General features: G+C 45.4%; 2 long non-coding RNA genes across 5 annotated transcripts in view; one reads left to right on the top strand and one right to left on the bottom strand.

Annotated features, from left to right (window-relative positions):
* Positions 1-878: 878 nt before the first annotated feature.
* Positions 879-3,395, bottom strand: LOC121822768 (uncharacterized). Its single transcript, XR_013044766.1, has 2 exons — positions 3,253-3,395; positions 879-1,188 (listed from the first exon to the last, which is right to left on the bottom strand). It is a non-coding gene; the product is annotated as an uncharacterized LOC121822768 (long non-coding RNA).
* The window catches only part of LOC121822931 (uncharacterized), a 27,466-nt gene continuing 13,143 nt past the window's right edge, over positions 2,355-16,677 (top strand). Inside the window, exons 1-4 of one of the 4 annotated variants that reach the window (XR_006064239.2) lie at positions 2,355-3,613; positions 5,742-5,936; positions 11,937-12,088; positions 15,668-16,054. This is a non-coding gene — a long non-coding RNA (uncharacterized LOC121822931). Of the gene's footprint in view, positions 3,614-5,741; positions 5,937-11,936; positions 13,608-15,667; positions 16,055-16,677 lie in introns of those variants that run through there. The other 3 variants (XR_006063988.2, XR_013044765.1, XR_013044764.1) reach the window with 3 other exon arrangements.

Raw genomic sequence — 16,677 nt, 5'->3', positions numbered from 1 at the left:
CTACTTGGAATAGAATTTGATGATGTGGCCAGCTGAATCACTGAAGCTCACTGGGAGATGTGACCTTGAAGTGGGAGGGAAGGTTGGGCACACAAGCTCAAGACTGGGTTCTTTGATTTTTTTCCAGGTGACTTCAATGTACCTTTCCAACATTGGCACAAACATTGCTAATCCAGAAATCAGATCCTGACTTGCAAGATGGCAAGCAGCTGGCCCTTTGGCTAACATCCAGGTCTGCAGCACAAGCAAATACTTGCATTGGGTTTAAAGCAACGGCCAAGTAAAACAGAGCAGCAGGTTAAGGTGAGGGCTCTTTCTGTTATAGGTCCCTTTGAATGTAGGAGGAGCGTCCCAAGAGAAGGTCCCGCCCTCCCCCTCCACCCTCTCCCCGGAGGGCGGGGCGGGGCGAGAGAGGGGAAGACTAGGATTCAGAGGAGATGGGCTGGAACTTCCTGCTGAGCCGCCAGTTCTCCGGAGAGCACCGCAGCCCCCCCCCCCCCCGCCCCCGTCCTCACCCCCACACACTATAGTCATGGCTGCTTGTGTTGGGAAGCTGTGATGTTGCAGAGCTGTCGGCTAATGTCAAGGCTGACCCCAGCTGGCAGCGCCCTTCTCCTATTTCCCTGGTGAGTTGGCCCCCTTTGGGATGTTAGCCCATCTGCTTTCAGAAATGTGGCTGTCCTCAGCCTGTTCCCCACCCCCTACCCCCGCACCGCCACCCCCCCCCCCATCACTATCTCCCGCTCAGCAGCGGGAATGCTGAGGCCACAGTGAGCGATGTCTCTGCACAGATTCAATCCCCTGTGCTCCAATCAGAATGCATTACCAGGCAGGGCGCGTCAGCACGGCGATTTGGCTTCAACAATAAATCTCCTTGCTTTCATGAGTTTAAATCAGACTTTAAAACATCGCCCTTAATGTTCTTTTAATGCAGTTTTCTTCTGAATGAGTTCCCTTTAGGTCCAGTCCTTGTCATTAATACACTCTCTTGGCAAAGGAAGGAGGGCTTCTTCGAAGAAAATCCTGCCAGTTTAGGAAACCAGTTGAATTGCCTTGGTGATGCCAGGAGCCTCTTTTGCATTTTATAAGGACACTCGAGAAAACAAAACTCTCTGACTGTAAATTTAATTTTCTCTTGACAGCTTCGGTGTCTTTGCAACCCCAGACGTTATCCATTCCTTCTCCTTTCTGTAATTAAAAATCAAGGGGGGCAAATGTACGGGATTAACAACTTCTAATTTTCATTGATGAACTCTAAGAGCTTATCAATAATGGGATCAGAAAAGCCGCCTCGCCTAAGCTTTATTTTTTTTTTCTAGGTCGGCTGATTTTAATGGAGGATGAAGCCCAGGGTGAAAAACCATTCTGACTTTCGAAAGAGTCCCAGTGCTAAAGTTAGGGAGAAGGGCAGGGCAGACCACTGGAGCCTGCGGCAGGAGGGAGCCAAGGAGTAGACAGGGCTTGCCAGTTTCACAGACTCAGCATTCGGGCTCAGGGAGCTGATTACAAGAGAAGATTAAAAGGCTGTCATTCACACACATGTTCCTCTGCAGTGGATGGCTTCAGTAAGAAAGGGGCTTGCACATATCTGCTTAGGCGGAAGAAGGATATTTCCAATTAAAAGAATATTGGTGGTAATTCCTTTTGAGTTATACATTTGTAGATAACAGTCTATCAGGGGATAGAGGACATCCATCCTGTTTATTACCCACAGGGATGTGGTTGAGCATGGGTTTCTCAGAGAGATGCTGAGTTGGACGATAGTATCTGACTGCATCATCTCAAATGCTGTGACACACAGGCTCCCAGCCACGGTGACAGGCATGTGACAGGAATGACTATTAACATGCACAGATTCCTTGAAACTCTCAACACCAGGGAAAGAGATGACTCAAGTTAAGATTTTTCTTTTAAAGATAAAGCGTAGATACCACAAAGGCTTAGTACATGACCTTGAGGTTCTTCTGTGGCGGGCAGGCCTCTGTTGTGTGCAACCAGGGGCCGTGCTTGTGCGGTGTAGGCAGCAGTTGGGCAATCCGGCTCCATAGCTTTTTTACTTGGAGCTGGGAAGCTCAGAGCATCTCTGGAGACCCAAAGTGCACAGGACAGCAGAAAAAGCCAGCAGCCTGAGATTCTGCCAGAACGGTGATGCCAACTTGTTCAGGAGAGTCCTAAAGCAAGTCTAGAAAACCTCAGACAGCTGGGGTGCTGCTTTCTACCAGGTCCCCTTTTCTGGATGTCCTACCGTCCTCCTCACCGGATGACTCACCTTCCCATCAGAACGGGCTCTGCTGTCCTAGAGTTCAAATGTTGAAGGCTTCTGCAGCAGTAAGACCTATGGAGATGATGTGTGAAGAGGGCAAAGGTGTGGCCTAGCCAATGATTAAGCTTGAATGCCATGTCAACCTCTTATTATCTGTGTGACACTGGCCTCGACAGGCTGTGAGCCCCAGAACTCTTTTCTGTAAGAAAAAAATTACTTTAGTTCCCGCTCATGGGGGTTATTAGGAGCCTCAAATGAATAAATATGCCTAGGGCATGTAGAACAGTAGCCACAATACAGAAAAAAAAATCCAATGATGGTGAACATGTATGGATACTTCTCATTTTAATTACTGGGTATTTATTAGATAATAAGGAAAATATGTCTATTATTTCCTGGACGATGTTAATTAGAGAGATAAATACTGAATTATTTTAAAAACTGAACATACATAAGGACCTGTGTGGGCAAATCATAACAGAAGCTGCACCATAAAAAGGTAAGTAAGAGTGGCCTGGGCCTTCCAGGTGTGGAGGACTGTGGAGACGCACCCTGATGCAGGAGGAAGGATGAGGCTCGAATGGATGGTAAGAATATAGGGCTTCATATGATGTTGCTAAGACTGGACTTTGTCCCAGGGGTAAGGAAACGTGGTGGCCAATGAGACTGAGAGCTGGGGTGCTGCCACAGAGAGCTGGTTAACATGTCACTGCCCATTAAGAGATGATAGAAATAACGGCCATGGAGAGAGTGAGAGGCAGGTGCAGTCAAGACATCTTCGGGAGGCAGAAGATGCTGAGCTCTCTAGCTGAGTAATAAATGGATGCTGTATCAGCAACCAGCCTGTGCATGTAGGATTTGAACTAAGGAGGACATCATTAAGTGATGGTGGAGGAATCATCAATTCAGTTTGAGTGACTCCAGGTGAGGAGCCAGCAGAGATGGATGTTGAACTTCAGCAGCGCCCTCTGAGCCCCCGGCCGACTCACCTCTTGAAGTCCCGGATATGAACTTTGTCTTCATGCGATTGTACATCCTGCTTTGATTTCTACCTGGATTTCTCCTCCAACCCTCTCTGGCTACCATTTCTTCTGTCCTTCCCTCCTTCTGCTGCCATTGCTTGAGTGTTTACTACACATTCTAGAAGGCTATACATTCTAGGCTCTACCAAACATTCTAGAGGCTGAAAAAAATCAAAACAGACAACCAAGGAACATCGACTCTGGAAGAAGGGGGCCATCGACAAAACAAAAAAGGAAAAGTGCCCAGTGTGTGAGATGGCATTAAGTACACAGACTAAAAAAGTTAAGGAGGGGAGGGAGACAGAGAGTGCCCGTGAGGGGAGGAAAGGTGAGCAGCGAAGACAACTGGGGAGGTCAGGAGAGACACAAGCGCCAAGGTGGCAGTCTGTAGGCAGGTGTGCTGGCGTAATGATTTGAATGAGTGAGGGAAGCATCGTGGGGAAATGACCTCAGTGCCGGGAACCGTGAAGACAAATGCTGTACGTAGGGAAGAGTCGGACTCTCCATGTGAAGCAAGTGGAGTCTGTAGACTGTTGCCTGTGGCTGCAGCATCTGCTCCTTAACCCAGAACATGTAACACAATTTTAAACGATCGTTTTGTTGAGTATTTCTCTGCCCCCTTGGGTTCCTAGTCCTCTCTGCATTTAAACCATTTGTCCTGGTTTGTCCCAGCTTTGAGGGCCTAGCTTTCTCTAAAACTGCAGGGCCATCATCCTAGCTGCTTTGAAGCCTGGGGTGGGAAGATTCTGAGTTCAAGACCTACCTGGGTTACCGAATGAGCTCAAGGCCAGCCTAGGCAGTGTAGCAAGACCTTGTCTAGAAATAAAGACTGGGGTGTATCTTGGTGACAGAGTGTTTGCCTGACATGTGCAAGGCCCTAAATTTCAACCCCCGGTCTACAGAAATACATTTTAAATATCAAAAGAGTTGCAGAGAACACTCAGAAGAATGGAAGACACCATCGACCTCTGGCATTGGGTACCCCTATTTCTAGCTGGACTTTAATTGGGGGAAAGGTCAAGGCCATATAAGGTCAAGTTGACGGTTTCCAAGATAAAGAACAAACCAAACTCTAGTTTTAAGCAAAAGGGCAGCTGTTCCAAGCCTTAAACATGGAGATCCTTCTGGAAGGGCTTGTGTCCTGTAGACACATCGAGGCAAGAAACAATTAGTAAGGATTTTGAAACAAAATGTTTCCAAGTCAATTCGGAAAAGGTCCTGAAACAGGCAAGTTAGGTAACCAAGGAGATGGCTTTCAAACAGCGTTAGGACAGACTCAGCAGTAAGCCACTAGGAACCCAAGTTCTAGTCATGAGAATGCATGCAACTCAGACGAGGCTTAGTTCCAGCCACACTAGATCAGGTTTGTCTCAGTGGTAAGTCAGGGAGTTGCTAGCCCGATGTGCTTGGAGCTCTGCCTAAGGATAAGTCCAGGCTGGGCCCACCTTAATTTTAGCATATGGATCAGTTTGAAAGTTTGGTGGTGGCTACAACCTAGAACCCAGACAAACTCTAGAACCATGTCAACAACTTGGTTGCTGGTCTCAATCATTTGCCTTTTCCTAGTCTCATGTATGCATGCCTCTGCCTTCACAGAGGAAACCTCCTAGTCTCTTGATTTTGGGCTTAGCAATACACTTGGGAGTGCATTAAATATGTGAGCATAATCATGTCTATAAGGCTCTAAATCTGCCTTTGACCTTGGCCTCGTAAGCTTCTGCCATCACTTTGGTTAGTTTGCTGGTCCCTGAAGATAAATGGAGACATGCGATACCCCAGCCAGTGGAGCCTGGAGCCAAGCTGCCAGCCAAGCCCAGGCTAGACCAGCTCAACCTCAGATGGCCCTTGCTTGAGGAGCTGTGATAAACTTTAGTTCCCTTTAGATATGAAGACAACGACCAAACAAATTTCCGACCTGCCTCCAGGCGCCTAGCTCCGGGCTCTGTCCTCCCAACCTTTAAACTAATTGGCTAGTTTCATTTGAGATCCCCCCCCCCCCCCCCGGAAACCTATCACCTCTCTGGGTTCCTTCCAGCAAGAAACCTAGATGCCTCCGTGCAGCTGACAGAAAGTGAAAAGCGACAGGCCTGCTTCCGTAGACACCAGGGGCGGTGACTGAGCTCGCTGTGAGTGCCTGCCAGTTGCTTCCTCGGGGTGTCTGAAGGAGAACACTGAAGGTCTACAGGAGTTGGGGACTCACAAAAAATAATTCATTATGCATAATGGTGATGTTGGCAGTGCATGCCAAATGGTGAGATCTAATGTAGCATACAGTTTCATTAAGGCACAACAAAATTAATCTCTCCCTTCCCACCAGGAGGTTTAAACAAAAGCAATGGGGAAGGAGCGGCGTGTAGAAAGCGGCAATTCATTAATGAAATGAAGACATGTAAAATAATTAGGCTTATAACAAGAGATCAGAGGACTAAATTAACCCTCCTGTTTACTTTCCGCAGATGCAACGGAGAACTTTTGGCAAATGTTACGTTATTAGGGAAATGTCACTTCAAAAGATTAGCCCGGTGGCCTCCCATGGAAGGAGTGACCTGTGTTGATCCCCAGCCTAATAACACTGGGTGACAGTAGTTGAAGCCATACCTTCCAGGCATTCATTTCACACGGCCCTGGGAAGCAAGAAGGACTGCGGGCAGGTACGGCTGCGGGGCAAAGTCACCGCAAGTGAAACAGTTAATTCCGAAGAAGTCGGATTTGGATGTTGACATGTGGTATGGCTAACTTGGGTAATTAATAATATCGAAACGGACAGACTAATCTAAATCAATGGTAGGCTAAAGCTCTGCTCTGCCTGTTCAGTAACGATAAGCCAAGGGGGGCAATGGAGCTTCTGATGTTAATAATTCCCAAGTCCTCATCTGCAGGGAGGACCGGAGAGAACAAGGCCCTGGGCCACTTGATGGGAACAGAAGGGCAGCTCAGGACAAAAGGGACTGGGAAACGGGAAGTGCACTTCTTGGCAGGTGCCCTGCCAGCCAAGAGTGTGATGCTTTGGGTCTTGGCTCTTGTTTCTTGCATATTAGTTTCCCCCACTTAAGGGGCTGAAACACAGGTTTGTAAGTACAGGTTTTCATGGTTGGTTCAAACTCAAGTCTATGCTCTAAATGGGTTCACAGTGTAAATCTGGACTCTGCATTCTGTCACTGAAGCTGGGGACAGGCCCAAGGTTCAGAAGGGAACGAGAATCATGTACATCTTTCCTGGGAGAGCTGGGAGGGACAGTGTCTATGGCCTGCTGGCAATGACACCTGTGAAGGAAGAAGTTAATGGCCTGCCCACATGGGAACCTCTCCATGGAGGTGGGAAACAATATCTTTCTAGAGACTGATCCCCCAGGGGCAGCCAAAGAGGACAACTTGGGCTAGACCATGGTCTACAGCTCCTGGACACCCCTAATGTCACACTGAAGGTCATGCATGCTTCTGTGTCTCAGGTAGAAGTGACATGTCTGTTTTCTTGCCTCATGCTGGTAAAAACAAATAAAACAGCCGGGCAGTGCATGCCTTTAATCCCAGCACTCAGGAGGCAGAGCCAGGTAGATCTCTGTGAGTTCAAGGCCAACCTGGTCTACAGAGCAAGATCCAGGACAGAGAGGAACCCTCTCTCAGGAAAAAAAACAAAAAAGAAAGAAAGAAAAGAAAAACAAACAAAAAAACAGTGACAACAACGTAAAAAACACCAAGGGCTGAAATCCATCCTGCTCATTGACCTGAGGACCAGAGAGATTCAAAATACTGTGGGGATCAAGATTAACGTTTCTTGTTTGTGTGTTTGTTTGTTTTTAGAGACAGGGTCTCCCTGAGTAGCTTAAACTCCAAAACTCTTGTCTACACCTCCCATGTGCTGGGATTATAGGCTTGTACCACCATGCCTGGCCAAAACTAACATTTTTTTGGCCTACAGTTTGTGTTGTTTTTCCCCAACATTATCTTGTTTCATCATCCAAAGGCAATAATAGGTTCCGTTTTATAAACCAGTAAGCCAGCGCTTATTGGTTCAGGAATTAGCCTAAAATCATTAGAAAAAAAATTAAACCAAAAAGAAAAGTGTGTGTGTGTGTGTGTGTGTGTGTGTGTGTGTGTGTATGTGTGTGTGTACAAGTGCATGCATGGCCCAACACACATGGAGGAGTCAGAGAATAATAAAATTCAGGTGTTGATTCTCTTCTTCGACTTGTTGAGGCAACATCTCCTGTTTCTGTTGTACTTCTGGAAACTTCTGTCATTGCCTCTGGTCTCACTATCAAAGAGCTGAGATATAGTTGCACCACCACATCTGGCTTTTTTTACGTAGCTTTTTGGAATCAAACTCAGGTTTTCGGCCTTCTTGAGTTTTATGTGCTCAGCCATCTCACCCACACCCCTGAAATCATTTTAAAGATGACTATGAATTTTGAACTTTTTGTAGATTGCCAGATCATTCCCTCTGGCATGTTCCCAAAATATCTGGATAGCAGAGCCTGTGAAATCCTGATGAAGGAGGAAAGACTGGAGGTCAGTTTCCTCAAAACAACAGTTATTACTTCTCCAGGCTCCCTGTGTAGTGGAGAGCCAGGAGCACATGTCTTTATGCACCCCCCACCCCCAATTATCCCCAATACCCTGCTCTAGTCCCATACCACTGCCTGGGATAGGAAAAGTACAGGACGTAAGACAGAAAGCAAAGTAGGCGACAATATGAGGAGACAAACTCTCAGGGTAGCCGGAAGAAGTCTTCATGGCCTAGTTTCCTAAAGAGAGCCAAGTGAACAGTAACCATAATTTCCAAACTGCAATGTGGGGCAATTGCTTCAGCATGAATACAAGTCCTTTAGGAAGAATATTTGAAAGCGGAGTTTCGGTAGACATGGAATGATCTTATTAGAGTCAGTTCTATCAATGTGAGCTATGTCAATGCCGGAAGGCTACCATTAGCTGTCACACCGGCACAGGGGTTGAGCACAGAAGCCCCGGCCCCAGTGAAAAGAGGCCAGTGAAAGGAGGTGAGACATCGGTTTTCTCTGGCTCAGTCTCTTTCTCTGGCTTCTACACGAGTTGCCTTTCTAATCATCCACTTGTTCATTAAGTGCTGGTCTGGGTCTCACCACATCCTGACATTACACAGAGCACTTCTTTCATGGCATCTTATTTGATCCTCACACTAACCTACATGGAAGCTACCGTTTCCTCTGGTTTAAAAATGAGCAAACTGAGGCCCTGTAAAGATGAATGACTCCCCCCGTGAATCCTACCCTTGGTGAGTAAACACCTTACGAACTCAGGGCTCTTTTGTGCCCTCCACTACCTCTGCCACCTTTCCTGCTCATTATTTACCCTCCAATCTTGCTCGAATTTTGCCACGATGGTCCTCAAGAGAGAAGGTATTTCCCCCATTATCCATATATTCCAACTGAGGTCCCAGGACCATTCTGGAATAAATGAGAACTTAGAACCCCTTAGACTATAGTAATCATTATTAATTGTTAGTAATCCACTTTGCCTGCTGAGCCACACTGTAATTTCCAATGCTAAGTGGAGCAGGCCCCCCTTGAGAGGCTGTGTCCTTGATAGGACTTCACAGAAAGAAATCAGTTCGCACAACTTTACAGACCCGAGTCCAGAGCTTTGCCTGTGTCGTGGGCACGTTAAATGCTTAGTGAAGACTTTGCTTGAATGAATGAGTGAATGAATGAACAAATGAATTGCCCTGAGAGGCGCCCAGGGCTTCTCTGGTCTTCTCAGATCGTGCCTACTGATGCAGATTCATTCGGGAGATGCATAAACAGCACCTGGCCATGTCAACGCGCCTGCTCCAAGGGTAGAAGACTGTGCAGAGGCAGAGTACCCAGCCCTTTGTGAAACAGCCTTTACCGTTCATGCAGAGCACGCACCTGAGATTCCCCTTGAAGCTCGGTAGAATTTGTTTTTAGGATTACCTGACATGCATTAAAAGCAATTGACTTCCGAGCAAATACGAAGGAGTCACTTTGTCATTGATTTGATGGAGTTCAAAAAGAAAATCAAGTGCAAATCTATTGTTTTTTTTTTTTTAAGAAAATTTTGTTTTAAATTACTCAGGAGGGGATATCTCTATTCCATGACCCACTCTTTGTATAATTATATTTAATAAAGTTGAGAGGTGTTGCACAGCCAGGAACAGGCAAATAGTCAGATGAGGAAACATGATGTGTGTGTGTGTGTGTGTGTGTGTGTGTGTGTGTGTGTGTGTGTGTGTGTGTGTGAAGTTTTCTGTTTCACAAACAAACAAAAAAATGAATAAAAGGCAACAGCAAAGATCCTTAGTGTCCAAGTCAGTGTGGCTGTAAGATGCCAAGTCAAATGCAGGGATTTTTCTTTTGTATTTTTTTCCTCTATAATCTGCCTTTCCACTCACCCTTCCCATCCTGCTCCACCCCCTTTGGAATTTAGACTGCGAACACCAAAGGAAATGTATTATCAGCCACGTCCAGAAGTAATTGTCACTGGCTTCCCAAGGACTCAGCGCTCTGAGTCCCTGCTCTGTTGGGTGGGTTTGTTTCTGTCTCTGAACACATCTGCTTGGTGCTACAGAAACATATCACCAACCCCCAAGGAACACCCCAGACCCAACCCTCACACTCTGAACATCCCCACTTCCATTAGAAGCCCCAGACCAAACTCCCCACCTCAAAACTTAGTGAATTTTAGTCTCAGAAGACTTTCCCATCTGTGCCTATGTTGAGCTTTGGATCGGAAAACCCCTTTACTCTCCAGGAAAAAAGCAAAGCCCCTCAAAGCATGATTGGAGAGGGACCAGGAAGGACAAGTGGAAAGGAAGTCTTCCGCCATGCCCCAAGCACATCCCTTTGGGTGTCTGTGTCAAATGCAAACATGTAGAGTGGAGACATGTTCAGTTTTGTGTTAGGTGATTTTGTCATCCAGTCTCTGACTCAGACATTGGAATATGTCTGACAATGGGAAAAGGATATACTAAAATAATCTCAAGTGAGTTTGAAGGGAGTTTTGAGCCATCAAAGAAAGCACTGAGGGCCTCCAGATGACTATTTTAAAGGACAATCCTTCCTAATATGGGAGTTTTGATATTTTTTAAAGATACGTATGAGTTTTTGCTGTCTTTGATATAACCTTTTGTGTTCACTAAAGGTTGTCAGAATGTCACTGTAGCTAACTCGAACACTTGTGTATTAAAGTGAGCTTCCAAAATTTGACTTTTAGTAGGGTGTTGTGGAACTCTGCATGTGTGCACGCAATCATGCACACACACACATACACACAAGCAAAATTCTGTTAATCAGTACAGGTTCTCCAAAATTAATGAATGTGCACAAATTTACTACCAATTTCTCTTATTCCCTAAATTTTCTTAGAAAAAAAAGTCTATACATTTTATATATGTAAAAGTATTAGTATGTATACATATGGATATAGATTTAAGGGAAATATATTTAAATCTTTCTAGTTTAAAAGATGCATAGCACCAAGGGAAAAAAAGTCTGTCTGAAGTATTTATCTAATTATGCTTTATCAATAAAAAAAAAATCAGGAATCAGATATCGGGGTAAGAACCTGAGAGATCCGAGAATCAACGGAGAAGCCACCAGTAGCCTCCTCTTTCTTCCATTCCTCAATCCAAAAGGGCTGATATCTTCTCTCAGCCCTGCCTTGCTACTTCCTGTCTCCTATCTGTCCTCAGTCCTCCAAGACCTGTATGGTTAATTTTGGTCAGCTAGAGGCTATCTCTGCCCTCTGACTCAAAGCAAGCTTTATTGTCGGAATGCAATCAAAATGTCACACAACATACATCATTCAAAAGAAACTGAAGAAACCTTCCTAAGCACTTTTTAGGGTGGCATTTTGAGCTGGCTTGAGTTTAGTCATGATTAAAAGCCAGGATGCCAGGACACTGACCGGAATTATATCCTTGACTCAGAGCTGATACATGAAGCTTCTCCTGTTGATGGTTGCTGTCAATACTCAAATGTGTGACAGGTCACTCCCTGATATTAGACTTCTCAGATCTCTGTCACTACATTTCTTTACCATATCCTTGAATTCAGTTTCTCTCCTTCCTACCTCATTCTATGCTTCTCACCCCCTGAGTCCCTCATATTAAAACTTTTTACAAGGGATATTTAAATGACACTCAATTGGGTCTCCTTTCATTTCTACCTAATTCTGTGACCACCATCTCAATAAGGCCATGCCAAATCATTTCTATGGTATCATCAATACAGCTGAATGTTCACGTATCACCCTGGGAAAATGTACCAGTTATTGAGTTGTCTCCCAAGTCATGATACAACGAGGTTCAGTGGCCTATTGAGCAGGAAGCATGGGTAGCCATGGTTGCTCTCTTGTTTTTATGTTTTTTGTTGTTTTTCTCGTTACTATGATAAAATGCCTGAGATGAAGCCATTTAAAGGAGGAAGGGTTGTTGTTGGCTTGCAGTTCGAGGCTGTGGTCCATCATAGTGGGAAAGCATGGAACACGAGGGCATCTACAGTCAAGAAACAGAAGTGAATGTTGGTGCTCTGTGCTCTGCTCCTTTCTCTTCCTGGACTGACTTCAATCTGGGACCCAAACACATGGGGTGCTACCACCCAAGCTTACTGTGGACCTTCACACCTCAATTAACCCAGTCTACAAACTCTCTCACAGGTGTGTGCAGAGATACGATGCCAAGGAGCTTCAAGATCCTGTCAAGGTGACCATCGAGATAAACCATTACAGTCATAGAGAACAGCCGGCCTCTCCACCACTTGAGATTTTCCATTATGTAGACGGGCAGCTCCAGCAGTGTCAGGAAGAAGGTAAGTGTCCTATTGATTTCCCTAGTCCTGTTTTCTAGAATCCTTTTGGTCCTGTGTTCTCTGTCTTCCAATGACAGCCTCTCTGTAATTAGCTCCAGTGTGTGTGTGTGTAGGGGGCAGGGTGAGCTAAGTGAGCCAGTTACTCTGGAATTGTGATCTTTGGCCATTGATTGGTGGTAAATAGGGGATGTAGGACACAGGGAAAAACAAAAAAGATGGTGTAGCTCAATAGTGTGACATCCGGAGCAGAAGGAAGCTGCATGGTAGACAGATAGTGGTGGTGAGCTATAGGAAAAGGCAAGGAATACTCTTTTATTCTGAGCAAACCCATTAAAAAAAGAAAGCGGATCTAAACCTTGAGAATGGGAGGTTCAAAGTCACTTCCTTCTTTTTCCTGTGACTCAGTCTTTGGACCAGGCTACTGTCCTTGACCATTTCTTCCTTGAAGTGGTTTCCTTTAGGAAGATTTGCTCTCCTTTCCGGAAGTCCCAGGTTAGCCCTGTGCCACAGACCCACCAAGCCTGTTCTAACAGGGACACGGGCAGCTTGTAAGATGTCCCTCTCAACGCCATATCCCTGCCACTCCGTCTTGCTCCAAACACAAGCCTAACTGAATGGGCTGCCTGAAGCCCTGGAAGCTCCTCACCATCCTTGCTGAAGAGTTCAAACTCTGCCCTGTTGGCATTCCGTGGAGATCAAACAATCAATGCGATTGCAGGATGGGACTGTGGTGGACCCTTGTGTTTCCGAGCTCCATTTCAAATCCTCTGAAACATACCAAAATATACCCGAAATGTACACTAAAAATACTATTTTTACTGTAAGGAAACCTGGGGAAAACCTTTTATTTTCTTTCTCTTAAGTTTTTGAGTTTCCTTATAATATTTTCATACATATGCGTCCTTGTTCATCTCACATCTGCTCCCCTGATACTTCCCCCGACCTCTCTCACCGCTTCCTGAAAATTTCTTATATAGTTTTGTGTTTTGATATTATTTTACTTCAAATATTTATGATCATTTATAATCTGTGATTTTTATTGTTATTATTGTTATCTCTTTGAGACACGTCCTCACACTAGAGTCTAGGATGGCCTGGAACTCACTATTTAGGCCAGGCTGGCTTCAAACTCATGGTAATCCTCCTGCCTCGGCCTATATTATCTTTTAAGACTAGCCAGTGATGCCAATGGCTGGTTGACCTCTTTCTGCACTGACTAATATTGTCACCTTTCTCCAATAGGATGTTCCATCTTGGAGAGCTGCCCAACCTCTCTGTAGCCTTTGTCTACTTATCTGCAACGAAAAGAACATCCTCCTCACTTGCTTTCAGTACATTTTCTGTCTGTCACCCATAGTCATCTTCTACAAGTTGTCTTTTTTTTTTTTCTAGCCATTGGATAAGATGTCCTTACCAGTATCAAGAAATTCATGTTTCAATCACAATCATACTCAATGCAAACAGTAGAAAGAGGACTGGTTTCTTTCCTATCCTTTAATAAAGTTCTATGTGTACAGAACTCTTGCAGATTTTATGATAAATTTGTCCTGAGGTGTCCAATGGCTTTTGTTGCCTTTTGTATTTATATCTGTTTAAGTCCCCAGCTGTATAGGAATGGAGTGAGCTCATTATATTTATCTTAATGGGTTCTTACAGATTTTAGTAGTATACATCATAAACAAGATCAGGTGTCTCTAAATGTACTAAAAACTGTACCTCCCAAGCACATGTAACCAGCTGCAGCCCATGAAACCGAGAAGCGATGATACCTTTCTGGGCAGAGACAACGGGAAGCTCATGAGTGAAGCAGGCTTGGATGCCCCCTGTGGAAGTGGCAGGTCGTCGCTGATGAACCACATCATTATAGAGAGTCACTCAAACCTCATCCCTGAGAAAGAAAGAAATCGTCTTTGTATTGTGTTACTGCCATTTCAGGGTTAGATGTTTCCTCAAAGATAACCCAGCCTGTATTGACCAACACAGTTTGTCTCTAGATTCCCTAGGAACTTTATTTTTTTTTTCAGTGTGGACTATTACAGTAGCCATGAATAATGGCAGTTGTATTTCTTTTGTTCTAATTCTTAGGTAATTAAATTTTTATGAATGCTAAACGTCACAATTAATGAAGTTGACACAGTGTCACAGTTTGCGGCTCTTTACCTCTGGGTTTGTTCATTTTGATTTGCGCACACACACACACACACACACACACACACACACACACACACACACACACAGTGCTCTTTCAGGTCCCAGGCGTTTGTGGAGGCCTTACAGAGCCCAGAGGCCACAGACCCCCTGCTGAGACGATCTAAAGGTTAACAGGGCTCTGATTAGGCTGCCCATTGTTACATAACATCATCTGGGGTGGGGTGGGGGGTCTGCAATCCCCAGGGAGAATAATGTAACAGGCACCAAGAGCTCCGGCTGAGGTGAGTCCCTTGCACTTAGACCCAAACAACAATAGCACTACAGGGAAGCTCACAGATTAATGCTGGCAAGTCTCCCTTTTGTCTCATCCACCTTCCCGTCGGGAGCAGAATCATTAGTTTGTACCTTCCTTCTCCTACCTCTAGAACTCTGATGAGATCCTGACTATCTTATTATCATTTCAGCGCTGTAGGGATGCTGCAGTTCAGAAAAGTCATAGTAAACACTGATCTTATCTGAAATATATATATGAATTGGAGGATGGTAACTTGCTTTAAAAAAAACGGTTCCTTGCCCCACAAAATGAATTCAACTTTGGTCTCCCTAAAATAGCCCACTCCCTTGGTGCATGTTAAATATAATTCAATTTACAAAAATTCGATTTGCATATAACCTTTTCTGCAGCACATCCATTGTGCAAAGCAATGTACACTTGTAATTGGCTGCAAATTGCCAGGAGACCACGCTTGCACATATTGTTCCTAGATGTGCATTTTTTTTCTTAGTCTCCACGGGATGGGGGGGGGAGGTGTGGAGTGGCTGAAAATTCCAGTTGTTCATCTGATCCCATTGGCTATGCTGAGGAGGGAGATTTGTCAATTATTTGGAGGCAGCATGTGCTATGTGCAAATCAATGCTGCGCGTTTAGAAATGGGAAATGGGGAGAGGCGAGGCGACTGAGCACGGACTGCCCGGCTGCGTCGGTGACAACTGAGGACGTCGGGAAGCCCTCTTTATCTCGGGTGCCTGACAGGCATCAGGAGGAGAAATGAAGCAGAGGACAACTCACGATAGTGGCTAGGCTATCGCTTTTCCCCCACCAGACACTGAGGCTGGACCTTCCAAGGAAAACAGCATTGACCTGAACCGTGTGAAGAAAGAGAGCCACAGCAGAGCTAGTAACTCCGGCACCCTGCCCTGGGAGCCTTGGGCCCACAGGAATGTGGCCAAGACATTCAGCCAAGATGGGAACAGGGTGGAGGTGGGGTGGGAGCATTTTCTCAAACGTCTGTGCAAGAGGCACAAGTGGCATCCCCCCCCCCCCCAGCAAATAAGTAGATTATTGCCGATGATGCCAAGCCGCATTTAAAACCCCCTTTCAACCTGAATATTAAAAACCCTGCCTAGCACGTCTTGCTCTCCTTTCAGAGATGATACCCAACTCCGGCGATGATGCTACTGCCTCACCTCCCAGTGCCTCAAGCCTGGCCTCTTCACTTCTGATTAGGAGTCTCCCTTGAGGATTTCACCTGGGCCGCTAACAGCTCTGGCTCCTGAGGCTAGCCTGCAGGGTGTGTCAGACACCTGGGGAGGGCCAGGCTCCTCCCGAGACCTGGGCTGTCCCTGCCAGATCTTGGGAGAGACACTGAGAGGAGCTTAGCGATGCCTACCTAGACTTTTTTTTTTTTTTTTTTTTTTTTTGCTGGAGGGAAGCACTCCTAAGGCCCCCATGCCGCTGAGAAGTCTCTCACACTGCGGATCTCTCACACGGCGAGTTCAACTCCCTGAAGGCAATGCTTGGCTCCTGGTTCTGAGGTGGGTGTTATAAATTGCCTGCCATAAACTCCCTGGAAGCAGATGAGGTGCGCACATCAGCTAATAAGCAACAATGACTTGCAAACTGAAGTTTCTGTTGAACCAAGTGAGAACACTGAAAACTTGGGAAACTGTGCTTGGGGTGACTGCTTTAAAGTTTTGTTTGTTTATTTTTTATTTATTTATTTATTTATTTATTTGTTTGTTTGTTTATTTATTTATTTTATTATTTCTGTTTTTTTAAATGGTTTTAGCAATCCTCCTGTCTCAACCTCCCACATGTTGGGAGTATAGGCTTGAAGCACTGTACCCACTTCCAACAGGAAATTACTGATTTGGCCAAATTTCTTTTCACTGTAGGTACGGGTGGGGCACTGATGACCCCACACTGTGCCATCAGCACAGATCCCCACGGTGGTGACACTAGAGACAGACAGATCACAATCTGCATGGTTGTACTGGGCAGTGCTGGCCCTGGGATGACGAGGGCTAACGTGTTTTTAATCAAGTTTGATTTCAAGGGAAGGAAATAGCTTTGTGAGCACACCCACTCAGTTCTTATACTTATTTAGCTCCCCATACCCAATGCTACCCTGGACAATACGCACAGCCTCTATGAAACT

Source organism: Peromyscus maniculatus, chromosome 15, assembly GCF_049852395.1.
Source record: "Peromyscus maniculatus bairdii isolate BWxNUB_F1_BW_parent chromosome 15, HU_Pman_BW_mat_3.1, whole genome shotgun sequence".
Classification (NCBI taxonomy): Eukaryota; Metazoa; Chordata; class Mammalia; order Rodentia; family Cricetidae; genus Peromyscus; species Peromyscus maniculatus.
The sequence above is the reverse complement of the archived record's forward strand: the minus strand, read 5'-3'. Positions and strand labels throughout refer to the sequence as shown.